General features: G+C 50.4%; 1 protein-coding gene across 2 annotated transcripts in view; it reads left to right on the top strand.

Annotated features, from left to right (window-relative positions):
• The first annotated feature begins 1,504 nt into the window (after nucleotides 1-1,504).
• The window catches only part of SOX6 (SRY-box transcription factor 6), a 605,164-nt gene continuing 584,766 nt past the window's right edge, over nucleotides 1,505-21,902 (top strand). The window contains exon 1 of one of the 2 annotated variants that reach the window (XM_068260626.1): nucleotides 1,505-1,523. The gene's annotated coding sequence lies outside the window, so the exon portion shown is untranslated. Of the gene's footprint in view, nucleotides 1,524-2,800; nucleotides 3,690-21,902 lie in introns of those variants that run through there. The other variant, XM_068260625.1, reaches the window with a different exon arrangement.

Below are 21,902 nucleotides of genomic sequence, written 5' to 3'. Positions count from 1 at the left end.
CCCGATGTGGTCGCAACCTCTGCACCCCCTACTGCTACGCCCCTGGCCGGGGGTTAACTAGTGAGACTTGGAGACTGATGTCTTGTCTAGACAGTGTTTAGAAGGTAACACGCAGGGCTTGGTGTCAGTGATGGTGTGCAGCAGGTGACAGAAGACTACAAAAAAATAAAATTACAACAGGAGAAAGAGGTGAAAGTGGTTAAAGATAGAACTATACAGAAGATGATGTCACAAGGGAAGTCACAGAAGAGAATATATGGAGGCACTTTGAGGCTGGGGACCAGTGGGGTAGCTAAGGAGCTGTGGGCCCCGATGCAAGTTTTACAATGGGGCCCCCCAAGCACTGTATACATAACAATTGATACCATGCACCAAAACCTGCCAATGGCAACTACAGTGTCAGAGGTGCAAGAAGGGGATGGGAAGCAGCAGCTTGTTAACCTCCTTAGCGGTAACCCCGTGTGTGACACGGGGTAAGCCGCCAGAGGGTGCCGTTTAGGCCCTGCTGGGCCGATTTACATAATTTGTTTTTTGCTGGACGCAGCTAGCACTTTGCTTGCTGCGCCAGCACCCCGATCGCCGCCGCCCCGCGCCCGATCGCCGCTATCGGGTGCGGAGTGCGCCCCCTCCCAGAGCCCGTGCGCTGCCTGGCCAATCAGTGCCAGGCAGCGCCGAGGGGTGGATCGGGACTCCCAATGACGTCCCGACGTCGCTGACGTCATCCCGCCCCGTCGCCATGGCGACAGGGGAAGCCCTCCAGGAAATCCCGTTCTTTGAACGGGATTTCCTGATCGGAGATCGCCGAAAGCGATCGAAGAGGGTGGGGGGATGCCGCTGAGCAGCGGCTATCATGTAGCGAGCCCTAGGCTCGCTAAATGATTTAAACAAAAAAAAAACTAAAACAAAAACTGCTGCGCTGCCCCCTGGCGGAATGTTTCATACCGCCAAGGGGGTTAATGATTACCACTATTCAAAGTATCTAGAGAAGTGATTATTATGAGCACAGGACCAATAGAGAGCTAATACTGTAGTTGAGGGAGGGCCTTTTGGGGCCCCTCTGGCCTCGATGCAGTCGCAACCTCTGCAACCCCTATTGCTACGCCCCTGCTGGGGACATGCAGTGGCTAGTCACTGGGACATGGAGGAACCAAAGGGCTAGAAACTTGCTATGGAGAATGGGGATAAACTTTGACGAGGAACTGAAAGACAGCGGCATGCAAAGGGGAACACAATATGGAGAAGGACTGGGATATCCCCTTAGGGTGATACACGCAGTGACAGTGACAGGCAATTCCCCTCCAGCAGGTACACAAACAAATGTTCTCTTATGGCAGTTTTCTCTCACACATGCTGACACAGGCAGCAGCCTCTGCTCTCCCCCTCCCATCACATAACTCTCTCTGGCAGGAGGCTGGCAGCCATAACACACAATCGCTTGTCTCCGCCTCCCCTCAGAAGCTCAGTCAGTTCACGTTCTCGGGGGAGGAGGAGCTTCGGGGGCGGGATCTAGTTTCTCCACTGAGGTGGTGAGGAGGAGACAGAGGTGAGGAGACTGGAGAGGAGGCAGAGGGCAAGAGGTTTATAAGTAACAGCCAAGCTAAGTGTTGCGCATTAGGGAAATAACTAATCCCCCAACTACCACCACACACACCCCAATACCCTCATATAGTGACCTCCAGGGTCATGACGCTAGTGCAGTCACAGCCATCTTTGTACCTGTATAACTAGGGTGGCCACTTTAACACCCTTATCCCCTGCACAGCTTCCCACAGAAAATGTGGCCACTGTTTTATGGGTGGCATGGTGGCATAATCTTTCAGGCGGTGAATTCACTATCTTTCAGGTGGTGAATTCACTGCCTGTCAGCTGCTCTCCTGCATGGGCTGGGTGCTTGTTAGTGCTCTGTACAGGCACTAGACAGGCAACCGCTGCCATTCTGCTGCATTTAAATTGTACCAGAATTGTACTAGCGAGCGGCAGACGGGACGCTGGACTGTTTGGCAAGCGTGTAGTTTAGTCATCTGAAAGAGACCTTAGCTTAGGGCCCTTTTACACTTAATGCATTGGTATGCGTTAGTATGATTGTGTTTTTTTTTTCCATACCAATGCATTGTGAAAAAGCTTTCGCTTAAAACGCATATAGTGGAAACTGAGCCATAGGAAACCATTACTTTGAAAATCAGTTGTCCTTTCAGTTGTAACTGAGAGCAACTGATTAAGTGTAAAAGGACTCTAAGTGACAAGGCTTTGTGCTCTGTAAAGCGCTGTGAAAGACGTCAGCGCTATATAAATACTAAATCATAATAGTATTCCACCACCCCAACAGCAAGATCAGTTACAAAACCTCCTTGCACCTCCTCACAAGTCAGTCGTGATCTCACACCGCTCCATCTCAGGTGCGGCCACTCTCAAGCCTCGTACACACGCCTCACTTAGAAGGTCCAGGCTAAAAAAAAAATATCCACTTACCTGGGGCTTCCTCCATCCCCTGGCAGCCGTCCTGTGCCCTCGCCGCAGCTCCAATGGCTCCCGGTGTCCTGCGCTGCAGAAGCCAGGTCAACTTCTTGTGTGCTCCACCGCGGGGGTCACGTGGTCCGGCCGACGTCGCCAGCATTGTACTGCGTAGGCTCAGAACTACTGTGCCTGTGCAGTATAATCCTGATGACGTCGGCCGGACCATGTGGAACGCACAAGAAGCCGACCTGGCAAGGTCGGCTTCTGCAGCGCAGGACACCGGGAGCCATAGGAGCTGCGCCGAGGGCACAGGACGGCTTCCAGGGGCTGGAGGAAGCCCCAGGTGAGTGGATTTTGTTTTTTGAGCCTGGATGTATCCATTAAGTCGCCTGAGGCAGCCGATAACGACCACCTCAGCCGACAATTAGGAGTGTGTATGGCAGCTGGCCACCTCCAACCTGAAAGCGATCTGCCTGGCGGATCTACCTACCCCTAGCGACACCGATCCCCCGTTGATCCCGTTGTTTGTGCCGCTCCCCCGCCCACCACGTGTCATCATGCGTCGTGACACCCAATCTCCCTTTATAGCAGCACGGCGCTTCATTAGCTACACAGCTGACATGCTTGTGTGCAACCCGGCCTAGCGATTTCCCCAAGGGAATCAGGTCCTGGTCCCCGATGGGCGACATCTGTCAAAGGCACGTACGCACCTTTAACTACCTCCAGGACAAATGTGGCCTTGACACCCCACCCACCAACAACTGTGACTACCATCCCTTCATAAAAAGTGTGGCCAACATGACTTTCCCCTTAAATAGCAGTGTAGCCAGAACAGCTTCCCTTTTAACTAGCCTAGTAAGATGTGTGGGCGGTGGACAAGGCTCTAGAGGGGGTAAAACTCAAGCACCACTACTGTACTTCTCTGCTTGTTGAAGATGGCGAGAGGTACAGAATGTGGGCCCCAGAAGAGAAAGGGAGAGACAGAGTGAGTCAGGCCATCTTTCCTTTTCCCCCATCCCCTGAAGCTTTGGGGCTGCTTCCTGGTAGTTACGCCACTGCTGCAGTTTTCTCCACACAGAAAATGACAAAGGGTGCAGTAAGATGAATAGTGCATTACATGGTTTACTAGACCTTTACCTGGCCAGCCTATGCTCAGAAACAGCCCTGATCCTGAGGAGGTTTATGCCCAGAGGTCCATTCTCAAGCTTCAAGCAAGTCTATTCTCAAGATGTACGGTAAGTAGATCATCTATCTCATGACATGCCTCTTTGTCCCCACACTGCCACTCTCTGCCCCTCCCACCGCCGCACTATAGCCCCCGAGATTAGCGACAATATTTGTCACTAATCTCAGAGGTAAACACAGGGCAGAAGGATTCCCATTTTAAAACGCCCACCAGGGGCGTTCCTGCAGGGTTTCCAGAGCTGCCATTCTCCCACCTCCCTGCATGCTGTGAATGAGGGACAGAGTCTCTCATTCCAGCATCGTGGGCCAGTGCGGCCCACAGGAGCCGCGGTTTTTATGACTATCTGATCCGCTAAGCCCCTGGATCAGGTAGCCTATCTTTTTTTTTAGTCTATGAGCCCACCTGGGACTCTCTTTAAGAGAAAGGGGGTATAAAGTGGGGGTCTATCCAGTTTGTGGGAGCCCTGTGGAGCATTTCTGCACCCTGGCTCAAACTTACAATGTTTCAACCAGAAACATTATTACTGATGTGCTCTTTTGGCTGAGAATTTAGTGTACCGTTCTTTTTTTTATTGCTTGCAAGAATGCGCTTGGTAAAATGGCAAGTAGGGCTAGATTCAGCCCATGGGCCTTGAGCTTGACACCTATGCCCAGATACCGTAGCTCACGGTGGCCCAGAACCACTTGAAAAGTATAAGTGGCTGATCGTAACAGTGATTTTCAGTCTCTTTTAGCCCCTTATACTTCCCTAGTGGTTCTCTGTCACAATGAGCTATCTGGGTGTCATATTGTAAAACCAGATGTATAAAGGGGAAATCAGATTTTGTTGTATAATAATCTTAGCTGTGATCCTCATGCCTTAACTACCCCAAAATAGCGATCTGCAGCTTAGGATGACCTCTTTTGGACTGGGCATGTGTAAGTAAAGCCCATACATGCCCAGTAGAACAAAGCGCTTGTGGACGGATGAAAAAGGCCATGCATGAGCAGCTTTGCTCAACTGGGCATGCACAGACCTTACTCGCACATGCCCAGTCCGGATGTGCTCGTCCATGGTTGGGAGAGTGGCCAGAAGGTGAAGATGGTCCCTGCACTTGAATGGAGAACTCTGTGAGGGTCTAGGAAGCCTCCGGACCATGCAGAGGTTTCAAACAGCTGAAGTGCCCAACTTTCCCCTGACCTCATCACTATAGGTTTTCTATTTAGTTGATTATCACTTCTATAAATCTGGCAATGTGAACATCTCATTCACCTCGTAGGTCTTCTTGGGCCTCTTTCACACAGTCAGCTGAAACCATGCGCCAAGCTGCCAGGCACTGGCGTAACTTCAATTGATGGGGCCCCCCAGTGAAACTTTGATGAGACCCCGCCAATGTTCACACCCCTTCCCTTGCCTCCCCTTGATGCCATTCATGGCCTCCATCTCTAAGGGCCCCAATTGTGGCCATCATGATCTTCATAACCATAACCAGTATAGCCACAAAAACACCTGATCTGAGGTATAGTCCCTATATCATAGCAAGGGAATTTTAATAGTTGGGACCCCACACAGCTCTGGGCCCCCCTGCTATAGCAGGAGCTGCTCCCCTCTAGTTATGCCCCTGCTGCCAGGAAACAAGTGCCATCTGGTTGCTGTGCAATGCAATTGATTGGCAGCCTTGACACATGGTGCAGTTACTACACAGTCAAAACACGCCTCATCTACAATCTAGCAGGGGGCTGCTGCATGCTAAGATGTCCATGCATGGGACAGATGCCATCCCAATACCCATGCCAAGCACTTTGTGGTTCCTCTAGAGAAGTTGATGAGCATTAGACACACCACTATCAAGTACCTATGTGGAAAAAAAAAACCAACAACTTAGTTATTAGGGTCGTTTTCCGCTGACCACAACCCAATCCGGTTTTCGGATTGAACCTGTACAATCCGGTATACAGGACACCCCAGAGAAGGTGCAGGTCAGGGTGGGGGTTGGTATACAGGACACCCCAGAGAAGGTGCAGGTCAGGGTGGAGGTTGGTATACAGGACACCCCAGAGAAGGTGCAGGTCATGGTGGGGGTTGATATACAGGACACCCCAGAGTAGGTGCAGGTCAGGGTGGGGGTTGGTATACAGGACAACTTAGAGTAGGTGCAGGTCAGGGTGGGGGTTGGTATACAGGACACCCCAGAGAAGATGCAGGTCTGGGTGGGGGGTGTGTCAGGAACCGGCCCGCGACACGCCTGCGTATACGGTTCCCGACTGCGGGTTTGACCAGATCAAGCAGGGAGCAGCCTTATTTAAGCTACAAACAAGGCTGTGACCCCCCCAGAACACTTCTCACTGCCACCACTAGCGGTACGCTAGACACTTCCACTCTGCTGTCGAGTCCTCAGCGCGCACTCCGCGTTTTCGTATTCGGGTCAGCTTTGCGCTTAGGCCGAATACGGGGACGCCACGCACCCACACACACACACAGTTGCAATCTTACACTGTAGTGAAGCAAAACCACTAACAGTCGTTCCGAACGATACTGTTAGACTTCCCACTCGGCTGTCGAGCGCAGAAGTGCCTCATACACACAATGCAATTACAATTTCATATGGTAGTGTTGCTCAAGCATACAATTAGGCATGGATTTATACACAGTTGCACTTCAATCTCTTCTAGGCTATGAGTGTTAGTTTAGCACAGCAGAAGTCAAACTTATTAAATAACGATTTAATATTCCATAAAAAACAAGGAACAATGCAGAACTTAATATATACAAAAGATGTACAAAAATAAAAAAGTTACAAAGATAAAAGTTACAAAAATAAGAGGTTACAAAGATACACACCAAGCAGTTTGCTTACCAAAATACAGGAATCCAGATAGAAGAACCTTGGACTTTTGTGGACGGACACAATTCTGGTTAGACCAGGAGTCCACTAGCTTGGGCCAGGAGACCAGCTGCCGCTACCGTCAGGAGGGGACTGATTTGAGGTAGCTGTCCCCTGGTTTTTATAATGAAATATTCGCCTCGAGGCTGTAAGCCTGTGTGGATGAGGGGGGGGGGACCTAGATTTAATTACATCCTCAGTCATAATTGGATTTCCAGAGATCTAACATCCATATGGGAAAAATGTACTATAGCCCACATCCATGATAAGATTTCCCTAACCTCCAATCTCCCCAGGTTACAGGTGACAATTGATTAAGGCTTTCACATTGCAGCAGGATGTCCTGTGTGAAGTCCTGGCTCAGGCTGGTGTGAGCTGCTTCAAGGCATACTGCAGCCAATCCAGGTGACAATTGCTTCCAAGCACCATACACCTCTGCTACAGTATTCAGACAACAGGGTCAGACCACCTGTATAGGCTTCAAAGCAACTGTCTGATTAAGTGTTTCCTAATTACCTGTTTTCTGGCTGTCCAGAGGAACTGTATGCTAATGTCCCAGCCTCCTGCTTCCAGAGAAATTGAATGCAAATGTAGTACAGCCAGATGACCATCCCTTCAAAGCAGAATACACATGTGAGATATAGCAGACAGAAAAATGACAGAGATATGTTCCCGTATTTCCTAATATCATCAGCACCTCAATATATCACCACACCTCCCCTCTTTAGAAGGGGGCAAGGCAGATGATCTTCCCAGATTATCCTGCCAGCACCTACATTGTTGGTTCTGCTTGACGGGACAGCCCATCAGCATTCCTATGATTGCTCCCTTTCCTGTGTTGAATAGTGAAGCTATATTGTTGGAGAACTAAGCTCCATCTCAGCAATTTGCTATTGTCACCAGAAACCCGATGTAACCAACTAAGAGGGTTGTGGTCGGTTACGACTGTGAATACGCGACCGTAGAGATAGTGCTGCAGCTTTTGTAGGGCCCATACAATTGCCAAGCACTCCTTCTCTATGGTGGCGTAAGCTACCTCCCGGGGTAGCAGCTTCCGACTTAAATACAGAATCGGATGTTCTTCCCCAGTTTGGTTTACCTGGCTTAACACAGCACCTAGGCCAAAGGCTGAGGCGTCCGTCTGGACCACGAACCGTCGGCTGAAGTCTGGCGCTTGCAACACGGGAGGGCTGGCTAGGGCCCTCTTCAGAGCTGTGAATGACTGTTCACATTCTGTTGTCCAGAGAATCTGCTTGGGCAGCTTCTTTTTTGTGAGGTCTGTCAATGGCTTGGCGAGGGCACTGTAGTTGGGGACAAACTTTCTATAGTACCCAGCAGTCCCTAGGAAGGACTGAATCTGCTTCTTTGTTTGGGGGGTGGGCCAGGACACAATGGCATCTACCTTCCCAGTATCTGGACGAAGCTCTCCCCCCCCCCACCACATGTCCCAGGTACTGTACCTGTTTCATGCCTATCTGACACTTGCTAGGCTTGACTGTTAGTCCTGCTGCAGTGATGCGCCCCAAAACCTGTGACAGCTGCGCTAAGTGGTCGTTCCAGTTGGCGCTAAACACGGCGATGTCATCTAGGTAGGCGACAGCGCAGTGTTCCAAACCTTCCAGGAGACCATTTACAACCCTTTGGAAGGTGGCCGGGGCGTTTTTCATTCCAAAAGGCATTACATTAAATTCAAACAGACCTGAGGGAGTGATAAAGGCAGACCTCTCCCGTGCCTCAGCTGTTAGAGGGACCTGCCAGTATCCCCGACTCAAATCCACGATTGTTAGATATTGCGCGCTAGCTAGCTTATCTAACAATTCGTCGACCCTCGGCATTGGGTAAGCATCTGACGCAGTTATCAAATTTAGTTTTCGATAATCTACACAGAACCGAGTGGTCTGGTCCGGTTTGGGTACTAGCACTACAGGTGATGCCTATGCGCTGTGCGACCGTTGGATCACCCCTAGTGACAGCATTTCCTCAATCTCCTTGCTGAGGTGGGCCTGAACCTCAGGGGAGACTCTATAGGCTGACTGTCTAACCGGCTTGTTATTTCCGGTGTCAACAGGGTGTACAGCCAGGCTGGTCAGACCAGGGTGGGCTGTAAAGGTACCACGGTAAAGGGTCAGCACATCAGATAGCCCAGCCTGCTGCTCTGCTGTCAACTCCGGATTGATCTGCACCTCGGTAACAGAGTCGGTCTCCTGGGTGTAGGCCAGGATGTCAACCAGGGCCTCTGCTTCACCGTCCGGTAGCAAACTGCAGACAGGGAGAGCGCAAGCGGGTCTATCATGATGTTCCTTTAACATATTGACATGGTACGTTTTCAGCTGCTTACCTCGGTCATCCAGCGCGACCACATAGGTCACATCACTAATCTTCCTATGTATGGTATAGGGCCCATCCCAAGCGGCCTGCAGCTTATTCTGTCGCATCGGGTTTAGGACCCATACCTTGCGACCTACCTCATAAACTCTCTCCCTAGCCCCGTGGTCATACCACTGCTTCTGGGTGGCCTGGGCTTGAGTAAGATTCTCTCGCACTAACCCCACCAGGGTGTCCATCTTTTCCCGGAACTTTACAACGTATTCCACTATGGAGACCCCGGGACCCATATCCTGCCCCTCCCAGACCTCTCGAATGAGATCGAGGGGTCCATGTACCCTCCTCCCATATGAGAGCTCAAAGGGCGAGAACCCGGTGGATGCCTGGGGCACCTCACGATAAGCAAACAGTAAGTGGGGCAGGTATCGCTCCCAGTCTCTCCCTTGCGATTCAACAAACACCCTTAGCATCTGTTTCAGAGTACCATTGAACCGCTCACATAACCCATTTGTCTGGGGGTAGTAAGGGCTGGCCATGATGTGTTCTACATGCATTTGTTTACAGAGGCATTCCATTAGGCGCGACATGAAATGCGGGCCGTGATCTGTGAGCATTTCGCGGGGAAAACCGTCCCGTGAGAAAATGCGCACCAATGCGTCCGCAACCTTGTCTGCCCGTATGGAGCTCAGGGCTACAGCCTCGGTAGCGAGTGGCATAATCTACCACCGTGAGAATGAAACGTTTCCCTGTGCTGCTGGGTATTGCTAGAGGCCCAATTATGTCAACAGCAACCCTTTGGAAGGGCTCCTCTATTATGGGTAAGGGCCTCAGTGGGGCTTTGTCTGTGTCACCTGCTTTGCCGACCCGCTGACATGCGACACAATACCGGCAAAAATCGGCAATATCTGTCCCCACCATGTGGGGCCAATAAAAATTGTGGTCAAGCCGGTATTTGGTCTTGCGGATCCCCAAGTGACCAGCCAGGGGCACCTCATGTGCTATTCTTAATAGCTGCTCCCTGTACCTGTGGGGAACAATCAACTGCCGATCGGCCTCCTCCAGTCAGACGGCTCAGAGGGAATAACCTCTCTGTACAGTCTGCCTTGATCCCAGTACACCCTCACTCTGTCGCTCTCCACCGGTGCCCTGTCCGCCAGACCCCTGAGCTCTTCCAGGCTGCTATCAAGCCGTACAGCCTTGGATAACTCAGTGCTGTCGGCCACAGGCACCAGGGAGGTGGCAAACTGAAAGGCCTCTGGGTCCTCAGAGCCAGGCTCTGAAGTGGAAGAGCCCGACCCAGTGACATCAGCCCCTTCAGTGGACAATTCGTCTGCTGCAGCCCGGTGAGCACTGCGGGTCACCACTGCAGCTGACGGAGCGTTCACTGTACACATGTCATTATGCAACACATCACATATTACATCAACATTATCTGCATGCATGGTAACAACGTGTCCCCCTCCAGGCCTGGGCACTGGAGACTCACTAGGGCTGGCTCCTAGTACACAGTCCGTAGCCCCTGGGGCCTCGCCAGCACTCCCCACTTGCACAGCATTATCACACAGTACCTTGCAAGAGTCCTGAACTTCTGCTGGGGATGCAGGCTCCACGGGGGTTGGAGTAGGCTCATACCGGGCCACTAACCGTCCCAGGTCAGTACCCAACAAAACGTTCGTGGGGATGGCATCCGTTACCCCTACTTCTTTCATTCCGTTGCCGGCCCCCCAATCCAGGTGGACCAAGGCGGTGGGTATGGCGGGGGTGACACCCCCAACTCCTTTGACAGCCATAATCTTGCCAGGAATGTACTCCTCGGGGTTCACAAGCTGGGGGTGCACTAGAGTCCCCTCTGCTCCAGTGTCTCTCAGACCGGTGGTAACTGTATCCCCAACCGTGACAGGTTGCAGATTCTCTGCATAGCTACCTGCATTCCTGGTGGCACACAACGCATTCCGGGCCTCGCCAGAGTTTGGGGCTTCCTTCTTCTTTTCTGGGCACGTAGCACTGATGTGACCCGGTTTGTTATAGGCAAAACATCTCCGAGTGTCAACAGTGGCTGTTCTACCTCCAGGCGGCTGCGGAACTTGGCTTTGCTGGGTGCTCAGAGGAGAAGGTCTCGCAGACTTTTCTCCCTTCCAGCTGGGCGCCGCAGTCCTCCGAAAGTCAGATGCTCGATTGGACGTGTAGGCATCAGCAACTTTCGCGGCCTCATCCACGGTCTTCGGCTCTCGGTCCCGTACAAACTGCCGGACCTTAACAGGACAAGTGTGGAGGAACTGGTCTTTTATTATCAGTTCCTGCAGGGCATCAAAGGTTTCAACCGACAGTCCTTTTAACCACTGCTGGAAGGCAGTGCACAGGTTGCACGCATGATCCAGGTAACTGTCATTAGGACCTCGCTGCACTGTCCTGAAACGTTTTCGATACACCTCTGGCGTGAGGTGGTATCGCGCAATGATGGCTTTCTTAATTGCCTCAAAGTCTGTTTCTTCCTCCTGGGGGAGACTCACAAACGCCTCCAGGGCCTTGCCTCTCAGCCCTGGTGTGAGGTATCTTGCCCACTGCTCACGGGGCACCCCATACTGCCGACAAGTCCTTTCAAACCCCTGTAGGAAAGTGTCTGTGTCAGAGTCCTTGTCTATAGCGGGGAACTTATCCAGGGGGATTCTCACCTTAGCGTTCTGCGGGTCCAGCAGACCGGTTCTGCTGCTGAAGTTTAGCCAGCTCCAGCTGGTGCCGCCTTTCAGCTCTTTCCCTCTCGGCTTGGTGTCGCCGTTCAGCACTTTCCCTCTCGGTCTGGTGTCGTTGTGCCGCTTGTTCCTTCTCTGCCTGTAGTAGGATCAGCTTTAGGCGCAGTTCAGGATCAGCCGAGTTCAGTAGCTGTAGATCAGCTTCCAGAGATGTCATCTCCTTGTTCGGTGGATCATCCAGGACATCAGCTCCACTCGCATTCTGTGGCGGGAGCGATTCCTCCTCTGGTGTGTCGTGAGCTGCATCCGTGGACGTTGAAGCACAGGCTTGCTCTGCCTCATCATGCTCCTCGAGGGCACGAACTAACTGCTCCTTAGTCTGGCCGCTCGCCGTCTCGATGCCTTTGTGCTCACACAGGTTGAGGAGCATCTCTTTGTTTTGCCTTGTATAGCTGGTTGCTTTCTGAGCCATCGTGTTGCAAAAAATAAAAAGAAAAAAGGGGGGGAGGGAAAGCAAAATACCAAGTGTGTATCTTTGAACAAAAAAAAAAACATATATAGATTCTGCACTGAGTAGACTTCTGTAGGCTAGTTGCTTCTAGCAAGCTTCCAGCCTTTAGTACTCAGAATAGCGAGCTAAATTGCGTACTAATGTACTAAACGATCCCACCACTGCCAGCCAATTATGGCAGGAACCGGCCCGCGGCACGCCTGCGTATACGGTTCCCGACTGCGGGTTTGACCAGATCAAGCGGGGAGCAGCCTTATTTAAGCTACAAACAAGGCTGTGAACCCCCAGAACACTTCTCACTGCCACCACTAGCGGTTCGCTAGACACTTCCACTCTGCTGTCGAGTCCTCAGCACGCACTCCGCGTTTTCGTATTCGGGTCAGCTTTGCGCTTAGGCCGAATACAGGAACGCCACGCACCCACACACACACACACAGTTGCAATCTTACACTGTAGTGAAGCAAAACCACTAACAGTCGTTCCGAACGATACTATTAGAATTCCCACTCGGCTGTCGAGCGCAGAAGTGCCTCATACACACAATGCAATTACAATTTCATATGGTAGTGTTGCTCAAGCATACAATTAGGCATGGATTTATACACAGTTGCACTTCAATCTCTTCTAGGCTATGAGTGTTAGTTTAGCACAGCAGAAGTCAAGCTTATTAAATAACGATTTAATATTTCATAAAAAACAAGGAACAATGCAGAACTTAATATATACAAAAGATGTACAAAAATAAAAAAGTTACAAAGATAAAAGTTACAAAAATAAGAGGTTACAAAGATACACACCAAGCAGTTTGCTTACCAAAATACAGGAATCCAGATAGAAGAACCTTGGACTTTTGTGGACGGACACAATTCTGGTTAGACCAGGAGTCCACTAGCTTGGGCCAGGAGACCAGCTGCCGCTACCATCAGGAGGGGACTGATTTGAGGTAGCTGTCCCCTGGTTTTTATAATGAAATATTCGCCTCGAGGCTGCAAGCCTGTGTGGATGAGGGGGGGGGGGGGGGACCTAGATTTAATTACATCCTCAGTCATAATTGGATTTCCAGAGATCTAACATCCATTTGGGAAAAATGTACTACAGCCCACATCCATGAAAAGATTTCCCTAACCTCCAATCTCCCCAGGTTACAGGTGACAATTGATTAAGGCTTTCACATTGCAGCAGGATGTCCTGTGTGAAGTCCTGGCTCAGGCTGGTGTGAGCTGCTTCAAGGCATACTGCAGCCAGTCCAGGTGACAATTGCTTCCAAGCACCATACACCTCTGCTACAGTATTCAGACAACAGGGTCAGACCACCTGTATAGGCTTCAAAGCAACTGTCTGATTAAGTGTTTCCTAATTACCTGTTTTCTGGCTGTCCAGAGGAACTGTATGCTAATGTCCCAGCCTCCTGCTTCCAGAGAAATTGAATGCAAATGTAGTACAGCCAGATGACCATCCCTTCAAAGCAGAATACACATGTGAGATATAGCAGACAGAAAAATGACAGAGATATGTTCCTGTATTTCCTAATATCATCAGCACCTCAATATATCACCACAGGGTGGTATACAGGACATCCCAGAGAATGTGCAGGTCAGGGTGGGGGTTGGTATACAGGACACCCCAGAGAAGGTGCAGGTCAGGGTGGGGGTTGGTATACATGACATCCTAGAGAATGTGCAGGTCAGTGTGGGGGTTGCTATACAGGACATCCCAGAGAAGGTTCAGGTCAGGGTGGGGTTTGGTATACAGGACACCCCAGAGAAGGTGCAGGTCAGGGTGGGGGTTGGTATACAGGACACCCCAGAGAAGGTGCAGGTCAGGGTGGGGGTTGGTATACAGGACACCCCAGAGAAGGTTCAGGTCAGAGTGGGGGTTGGTATACAGGACACCCCAGAGAAGGTGCAGGTCAGAGTGGGGGTTGGTATATAGGACACCCCAAAGAAGGTGCAGGTCAATGTGGGGGTTGGTATACAGGACACCCCAGAGAAGGTTCAGGTCAGGGTGGAGGTTGGTATACAGGACACCCCAGAGAAGGTGCAGGTCAGAGTGGGGGTTGGTATACAGGACACCCCAGAGAAGGTGCAGGTCAGGGTGGGGGTTGGTATACAGGACATCCCAGAGAAGGTGCAGGTCAGGGTGGGGGTTGGTATACAGGACACCTCAGAGAAGGTGCAGGTCATCGTGGGGGTTGGTATACAGGACATCCCAGAGAAGGTGCAGGTCAGGGTGGGGGTTGGTATACAGGACACCCCAGAGAAGGTGCAGGTCAGGGTGGGGGTTGGTATACAGGACACCCCAGAGAAGGTGCAGGTCAGAGTGGGGGTTGGTATACAGGACACTTCAGAGAAGGTGCAGGTCACGGTGGTATACATGACATCCCAGAGAAGGTGCAGGTCAGGGTGAGGGTTGGTATACATGACACCCCAGAGAAGGTGCAGGTCAGGGTGAGGGTTGGTATACAGGACACCCCAGAGAAGGTGCAGGTCACTGGGGGGGTCGGTATACAGGACACCCCAGAGAAGGTGCAGGTCAGGGTGGGGGTGGTAAACAGGACTCCCCAGAGAAGGTGCAGGTCAGGGTGGAAGTTGGTATACAGGACACCCCAGAGTAGGTGCAGGTCAGGGTGGGGGTTGGTATACAGGACACCCCAGAGAATGTGCAGGTCAGGGTGGGGGTGGTATATAGGACACCCCAGAGAAGGTGCAGGTCAGGGTGGGGGTTGGTATACAAGACACCCCAGAGAAGGTGCAGGTCAGAGTGGGGGTTGGTATAAAGGACACCTCAGAGAAGGTGCAGGTCAGGGTGGGGTGGTATACAGGACACCCCAGAGAAGGTGCAGGTCAGGGTGGGGGTGGTATATAGGATACCCCAGAGAAGGTGCAGGTCAGGGTGAGGGTTGGTATACAGGACACCTCAGAGTAGGTGCAGGTCAGAGTGGGGGTTGGTATACAGGACACCCCAGAGAAGGTGCAGGTCAGGGTGGGGGTTGGTATACAGGACACCCCAGAGAAGGTGCAGGTCAGAGTGGGGGTTGGTATAAAGGACACCTCAGAGTAGGTGCAGGTCAGAGTGGGGGTTGGTATACGGGACACCCCAGAGAAGGTGCAGGTCAGGGTGGGGGTGATATACAGGACACCCCAGAGAAGGTGCAGGTCAGTGTGGGGGTTGGTATATAGGATACCCCAGAGAAGGTGCAGGTCAGGGTGGGGGTTGGTATACAGGACACCTCAGAGTAGGTGCAGGTCAGAGTGGGGGTTGGTATACAGGACACCCCAGAGAAGGTGCAGGTCAGGGTGGGGGTTGGTATACAGGACACCTCAGAGTAGGTGCAGGTCAGAGTGGGGGTTGGTATACGGGACACCCCAGAGAAGGTGCAGGTCAGTGTGGGGGTTGGTATACAGGACACCCCAGAAAAGGTGCAGGTCAGAGTGGGGGTTGGTATACAGGACACTTCAGAGAAGGTGCAGGTCACGGTGGTATACATGACATCCCAGAGAAGGTGCAGGTCAGGGTGGGGGTTGGTATACAGGACACCCCAGAGAAGGTGCAGGTCAGGGTGGGGGTGGTATACAGGACACCCCAGAGAAGGTGCAGGTCAGTGTGGGGGTGGTATACAGGACACTTCAGAGAAGGTGCAGGTCAGAGTGGGGGTTGGTATACAGGACACCCCAGAGAAGGTGCAGGTCAGGGTGAGGGTTGGTATACAGGACACCCCAGAGAAGGTGCAGGTCAGTGTGTGGGGGTTGGTATACAGGACACCCCAGAGAAGGCCCAGGTCAGAGTGGGGGTTGGTATAAAGGACACCTCAGAGTAGGTGCAGGTCAGAGTGGGGGTTGGTATACGGGACACCCCAGAGAAGGTGCAGGTCAGGGTGGGGGTGGTATACAGGACACCTCAGAGAAGGTGCAGGTCAGTGTGGGGGTTGGTATATAGGATACCCCAGAGAAGGTGCAGGTCAGGGTGGGGGTTGGTATACAGGACACCTCAGAGTAGGTGCAGGTCAGAGTGGGGGTTGGTATACAGGACACCCCAGAGAAGGTGCAGGTCAGGGTGGGGGTTGGTATACAGGATACCTCAGAGTAGGTGCAGGTCAGAGTGGGGGTTGGTATAAAGGACACCTCAGAGTAGGTACAGGTCAGAGTGGGGGTTGGTATACGGGACACCCCAGAGAAGGTGCAGGTCAGAGTGGGGGTTGGTATACAGGACACCCCAGAGAAGGTGCAGGTCAGAGTGGGGGTTGGTATAAAGGACACCCCAGAGAAGGTGCAGGTCAGGGTGGGGGTTGGTATACGGGACACCCCAGAGAAGGTGCAGGTCAGGGTGGGGGTGGTATACAGGACACCCCAGAGAAGGTGCAGGTCAGTGTGGGGGTTGGTATACAGGACACCCCAGAGAAGGTGCAGGTCAGGGTGGGGTTGGTATACAGGACACCTCAGAGTAGGTGCAAGTCAGAGTGGGGGTTGGTATACAGGACACCTCAGAGTAGGTGCAGGTCAGAGTGGGGGTTGGTATACGGGACACCCCAGAGAAGGTGCAGGTCAGGGTGGGGGTTGGTATACAGGACACTTCAGAGTAGGTGCAGGTCAGAGTGGGGGTTGGTATACGGGACACCCCAGAGAAGGTGCAGGTCAGGGTGGGGTGGTATACAGGACACCCCAGAGAAGGTGCAGGTCAGTGTGGGGGTTGGTATACAGGACACCCCAGAGAAGGTGCAGGTCAGGGTGGGGTTGGTATACAGGACACCCCAGAGAAGGTGCAGGTCAGGGTGGGGGTTGGTATACAGGACACCCCAGAGAAGGTGGGGGTTGGTATACAGGACACCCCAGAGAAGGTGCAGGTCAGAGTGGGGGTTGGTATAAAGGACACCTCAGAGTAGGTACAGGTCAGAATGGGGGTTGGTATACGGGACACCCCAGAGAAGGTGCAGGTCAGAGTGGGGGTTGGTATAAAGGACACCTCAGAGTAGGTGCAGGTCAGAGTGGGGGTTGGTATAAGGGACACCCCAGAGAAGGTGCAGGTCAGGGTGGGGGTGGTATACAGGACACCCCATAGAAGGTGCAGGTCAGTGTGGGGGTTGGTATACATGACATCCCAGAGAAGGTGCAGGTCACGGTGGTATACATGACATCCCAGAGAAGGTGCAGGTCAGTGTGGGGGTTGGTATACAGGACACCCCAGAGAAGGTGCAGGTCAGGGTGGGGGTTGGTATACAGGACACCACAGAGAAGGTGCAGGTCAGGGTGGGGGTGGTATATAGGACACCCCAGAGAAGGTGCAGGTCAGGGTGGGGGTTGGTATACAGGACACCACAAAGAAGGTGCAGGTCAGGGTGGAGGTTGTTATACAGGACACCACAAATAAGGTGCAAGTCTGCATGGAGTTTGCATGTTCTCCCTGTGCTTGTGTGGGTTTCTTTTGACTACAGGCTGGTTTAGTGGCCTTTTGCAGGTAATCAGACAGGAAGTTGCATCGTGTGTACAGTACATGTCCAAACTACTCCAGATCGAAAAACCGAAGCAACTTTCGGATGATAACTTCACAAAATTGGTCACGTCATCGATCTGGAGCCGATCTGACATGTTGGAAATAGTTGGTTTGATCACGTTGATTGGACAGGAAGTTGTATTGTGTGTCACCAGCATTAGATATATGATGATGACTATGATGAGCATTAGATTGTGAGCTCCTCTGAAGGTCAGTTAGTGACAACTAAATACACTATGTAAATATATCGGTGTTATACAAGTACATAATAATAATAAGTAGGAGACAGGAGGGAGTGGGAGCAGTATACAGTGTTGTCCCAGGTAAGGGGAAGGCGTAGCTACTGAAATTATGCGAGATGGCAGAGGGGCTGTCTGCAGGGAAATATAAAAGGGGCATTCATACCCCACCCTGCCCTACTAATATAGAGGCTGCATTATATACTGTTTCCATCCTATAGACTCGTGCTGTTTACCTTGGATCAGGCTGAGCAGCAGCAGCAGCGGTACATTGCTGGCCTCTCATGGATCTGGCCATAATCTCTCTGTGTTTTAGGGGAGAACTGCCTGTGTGGCCATCAGCAGCCAACCAGATTCTCCTGCATCATTCCAGAGCAGGTTCTCAAAAAAGGACACAACCTGACCCCCCCCCCCCCCCATATTGTCCTTGTCCTATCTCATGCCCTCTTCTCTCTTCCTGTCTTCGTTCTCACACCCCCTGCTGCTCTTTCTTTACCACTCCTTTTTCTCTTTATCTTGCTTTTTCCCATTCTTTGCCAAATGTGTATTTTTTATTTATTTTTTTAAATTCCCTGTATTTCTTGTTTGTGTTCTCTCTGTCTGTTTTATCCGTTTTGTTGTTTCTTTAAACTTTCTCTCTTCTTTTTTTCCCCCCCCTCATGATCCTACATTGCCCCACCCCCTTTTCTCAGCTTTGTAAATAATAAAGAAACTAAGTTATGCAGGTTAGGTGACAACTGACACATAAGTGTCTAAACTACACTACCTAGTAGGCAATGACCTGTATAGTTCAGTCAGTAATTAACAGTTAATCCTATCTAGGCTACACTGCTGCTGCCTGGTGCGCGTGCTCCCTCTGTCTCCCGTTAGCCCAGAGATCAATGAATGGGAACAATGTTCTCATTCATTCATCTAAGGGCCCTTTTCCACCAGCGCTGGCTGAATCGCAAAAACGCAAACCGCTAGCGATTTTACAATCGCTACGGTTTGCTTTTTAACATAGGAATCGTGGTAGGTCATTTCCACTACCGCGATTCATTTTTGTCAGGAACGCGAACGCGCGGCGGAGCGATATTTGCCGCGATTTTGCTATGCAGTGCATAGCATAGCAAAATCGCGGCGGCGAACGTCGGGGAATCGCCGGTAATTGCGATTCAGCAATCGCTAGCGTTCAGCGTGAACGCTAGCGATTGCAAGTGGAAAAGGGCCCTTAGTCTCTACCTACTCTCCAATCTCCCTTTACTATCCCATCACATCTCTTTCCATCTCTCCCCCCCACCCACCCCCCATCCATCCTCTCTTTGTACTCTCTACTCCCCCTTCCCCTCTCACCTCATTCTCCATACTCTTTCTTTCTCCTACCCCATCCCTTATCTCTCCACCCCCTCCCCTAGCCATCCCCTCTCTTTACTTCTACTTATTTATTCTACCCCCCCCCCCCCCCTCTCTCTCTCTCCACCCCTCTCCCCTAGCCATCTCCTCTCTGTATTCCCCCTCTCCTCATTTTCCCTACTCAAATCTCCCTCTCCTACCCCATACCCTGTCCCCCCCCCCCCCCCCACCCCAACCATCATCTCTCTTCATTCTCTACTCCCACTCTCTCCTTTTTTTCCCCCTACTCTCCAATCTCCCTCTCCTACTCCATACTCTACCTCTCCACCCCTCTCCCCTAACCATCCTCTCTCTGTACTCTCTACTCCTCCCTTCCCTCTTTCCTCGTTCTCCCTACTCTTTCTTTTTCCTACCCCATCCCCTCTCTCTCCACCCCCCCTCTATGTACCCTCTACTCCTCCTTCCTCACTCTCCTCATTTCCCCACTCTCCAATTTCCCTCTCCTACCCCATCCCCTCTCTCTCTCTCTACCCTCCCTCCCCTAGTCATCCCCTTTCTGTACCCTCTACTCCACCTTCCTCTCTATCCTCATTCTCCCTACTCTTCAATCACCCTCTATCTACTACCCCATCTCCCCCTCCCTTTTTTTTGTATCTTCTCTACTTTCTCTCCTTTTACTCCTTACTCTCCTTTTACTCCTTTCCAAATCCAAATCCAAAAAAGCTTTATTGGCAGGACCAAATCCTTTCTCTCCATTCCCCCACCTCCTCTTTTCCCTTGCTTCACCTCCTCTGTCCCTCATTCTCTTCTTCATCTCCTCCGTTCTGCATCGCGGAAGCATCAGTCATTCAGGATTGTAGAGTTCTGCTCTCTCCAGTCTCCTCAGTGTTGACAGCTGTCCAATGTTGCAATCTTCCCCAGGCAACACAGGGGGTCCTCTTATCCTGGGACCCCTCCTCCTTCCGGAACCACGGAGAGATGAGCAGCTCCTGCGGTCTCCATGTGTACAGGAGAGTTTGAAAAAGCAGAAATTTCCCTCCTCCTGATTGTATGGAGGAAATAAATGATATATATATATATATATATATATATATATATATATATATATATATATATATATATATATATATATATATATATATAGTTTAATAATTAAAGTAAATATATTTATTTAATTGCTCCCAGTGATGGCCACAGTTTAATGGAAATATCGGGGTAATTATAGTATCGACGATATACATGACATGAAAAAAATCACTGCAACTATGCAGCTCCTTCTACATCGTTATAAACATCAATAATGACAATTATAATAATTTCTCAATAGTTTGCTCATTGCCACACGATAAGTGTAGGGTAATAAAAAATGAAAATATTGCTTATTTCCAAATTCATCTTTCCGATCTCTGTCCAGTGTGTGAGGAAATCGCAGTTGTACCTGTAAAACTGCGTGTGTGTAATCAGCGTATCACTGCGCTGTGCTCCGAAATCGGCCGATTCACATCTCATCGTTCCATGTTCGTATCCATTGGTATTTACCATGTCAGTAAAAAAATATATTATATTAAAATATCGGTGAGGACAGATCGCAGGCGGAGATCGGTGCAAGGAGGGATAATTGGTTTTATAGGGAGGTGATTCCTGGACCAGTGATTCAGTTGTGTGTATTCCAACCTCGTACAATGTATATTCGTTGTATCAACTACCAATATGTATTTGTGTGTATTTGGTGCTGTAATGTGTGTATGTATGTACACATATATATATATATATATATATATATATATATATATATATATATATATATATATATATATATATATATATTAAATAAAAAAAATATATATTTATCAGTAGATATGTACATTATATTTAGACTCTACACATGTAATAGATAGTTATTAAATTTAGATTCTATACAATATATATATATATATATATATATATGTATATATATATATATATATATATATATATATATATATATATATATATATATATATATATATATTAATTATACACGCACACACACACACACTAATACATCAAATCTCCAGTGCACAGCTGTAATGTATGTGTACTGCATTGTATACTGTGGTTGATGTATGTATACTGTGGTTGATGTGGCTGTGATGCTTTTTATCTGCATGTAGATATATGATTGCACCCCCTCCATACATTTTTGTGTATTGTTGTTTTGCACCGGGCTGGGAGCTACTTGCTGCAGAAGGTGCTGTGTGAGGTGTACATAGACTATACAGTATTGTGTCTGTAATGCACAGCGTGTGGAGGCACAGGCCAGGCAGGCAGGTATTGCACAGAGCATTAGCAGGCTGAGCTGTACATAGGCTATACAGCATTGTGTCTGTAATGCAGTGTCTGCTGCACAGGCAAGGCAGGCAGGGATTGCACAGAGGATTGGGAGGCTGCAATAGGTGCTGTGTGAGCTGTACATAGACTATACAGCATTGTGTCTGTATTGCACAGTGTGTGATGCACAGGCAAGACAGGCAGTGATTGCACAGAGCATTGGGAGGCTGAGGAAGGTGCTGTGTGAGGGTTACATCGGCTAAAGAGTATTGTGTCTGCAATGCACAGTGTGTGATTGCACAGGTAGGGCAGTCAGTGATTGCACAGGTAGGGCAAGCAGTGATTGCACAGGTAGGGCAGGCAGTGATTACACAGGCAAGGCAGGCAGTGATTGCACAGAGCATTAGGAGGCTGCAGCAAAGTGTTATGTGATCTGTACATGGACTATAGACTATTGTGTCTGCAATGCCCAGTGTGTGATGCGCAGGCAAGGCAGGCAGTGATT

Source organism: Hyperolius riggenbachi, chromosome 11, assembly GCF_040937935.1.
Source record: "Hyperolius riggenbachi isolate aHypRig1 chromosome 11, aHypRig1.pri, whole genome shotgun sequence".
NCBI classification, from domain to species: Eukaryota; Metazoa; Chordata; class Amphibia; order Anura; family Hyperoliidae; genus Hyperolius; species Hyperolius riggenbachi.
This window is presented reverse-complemented; position numbering and strand designations above follow the sequence as displayed.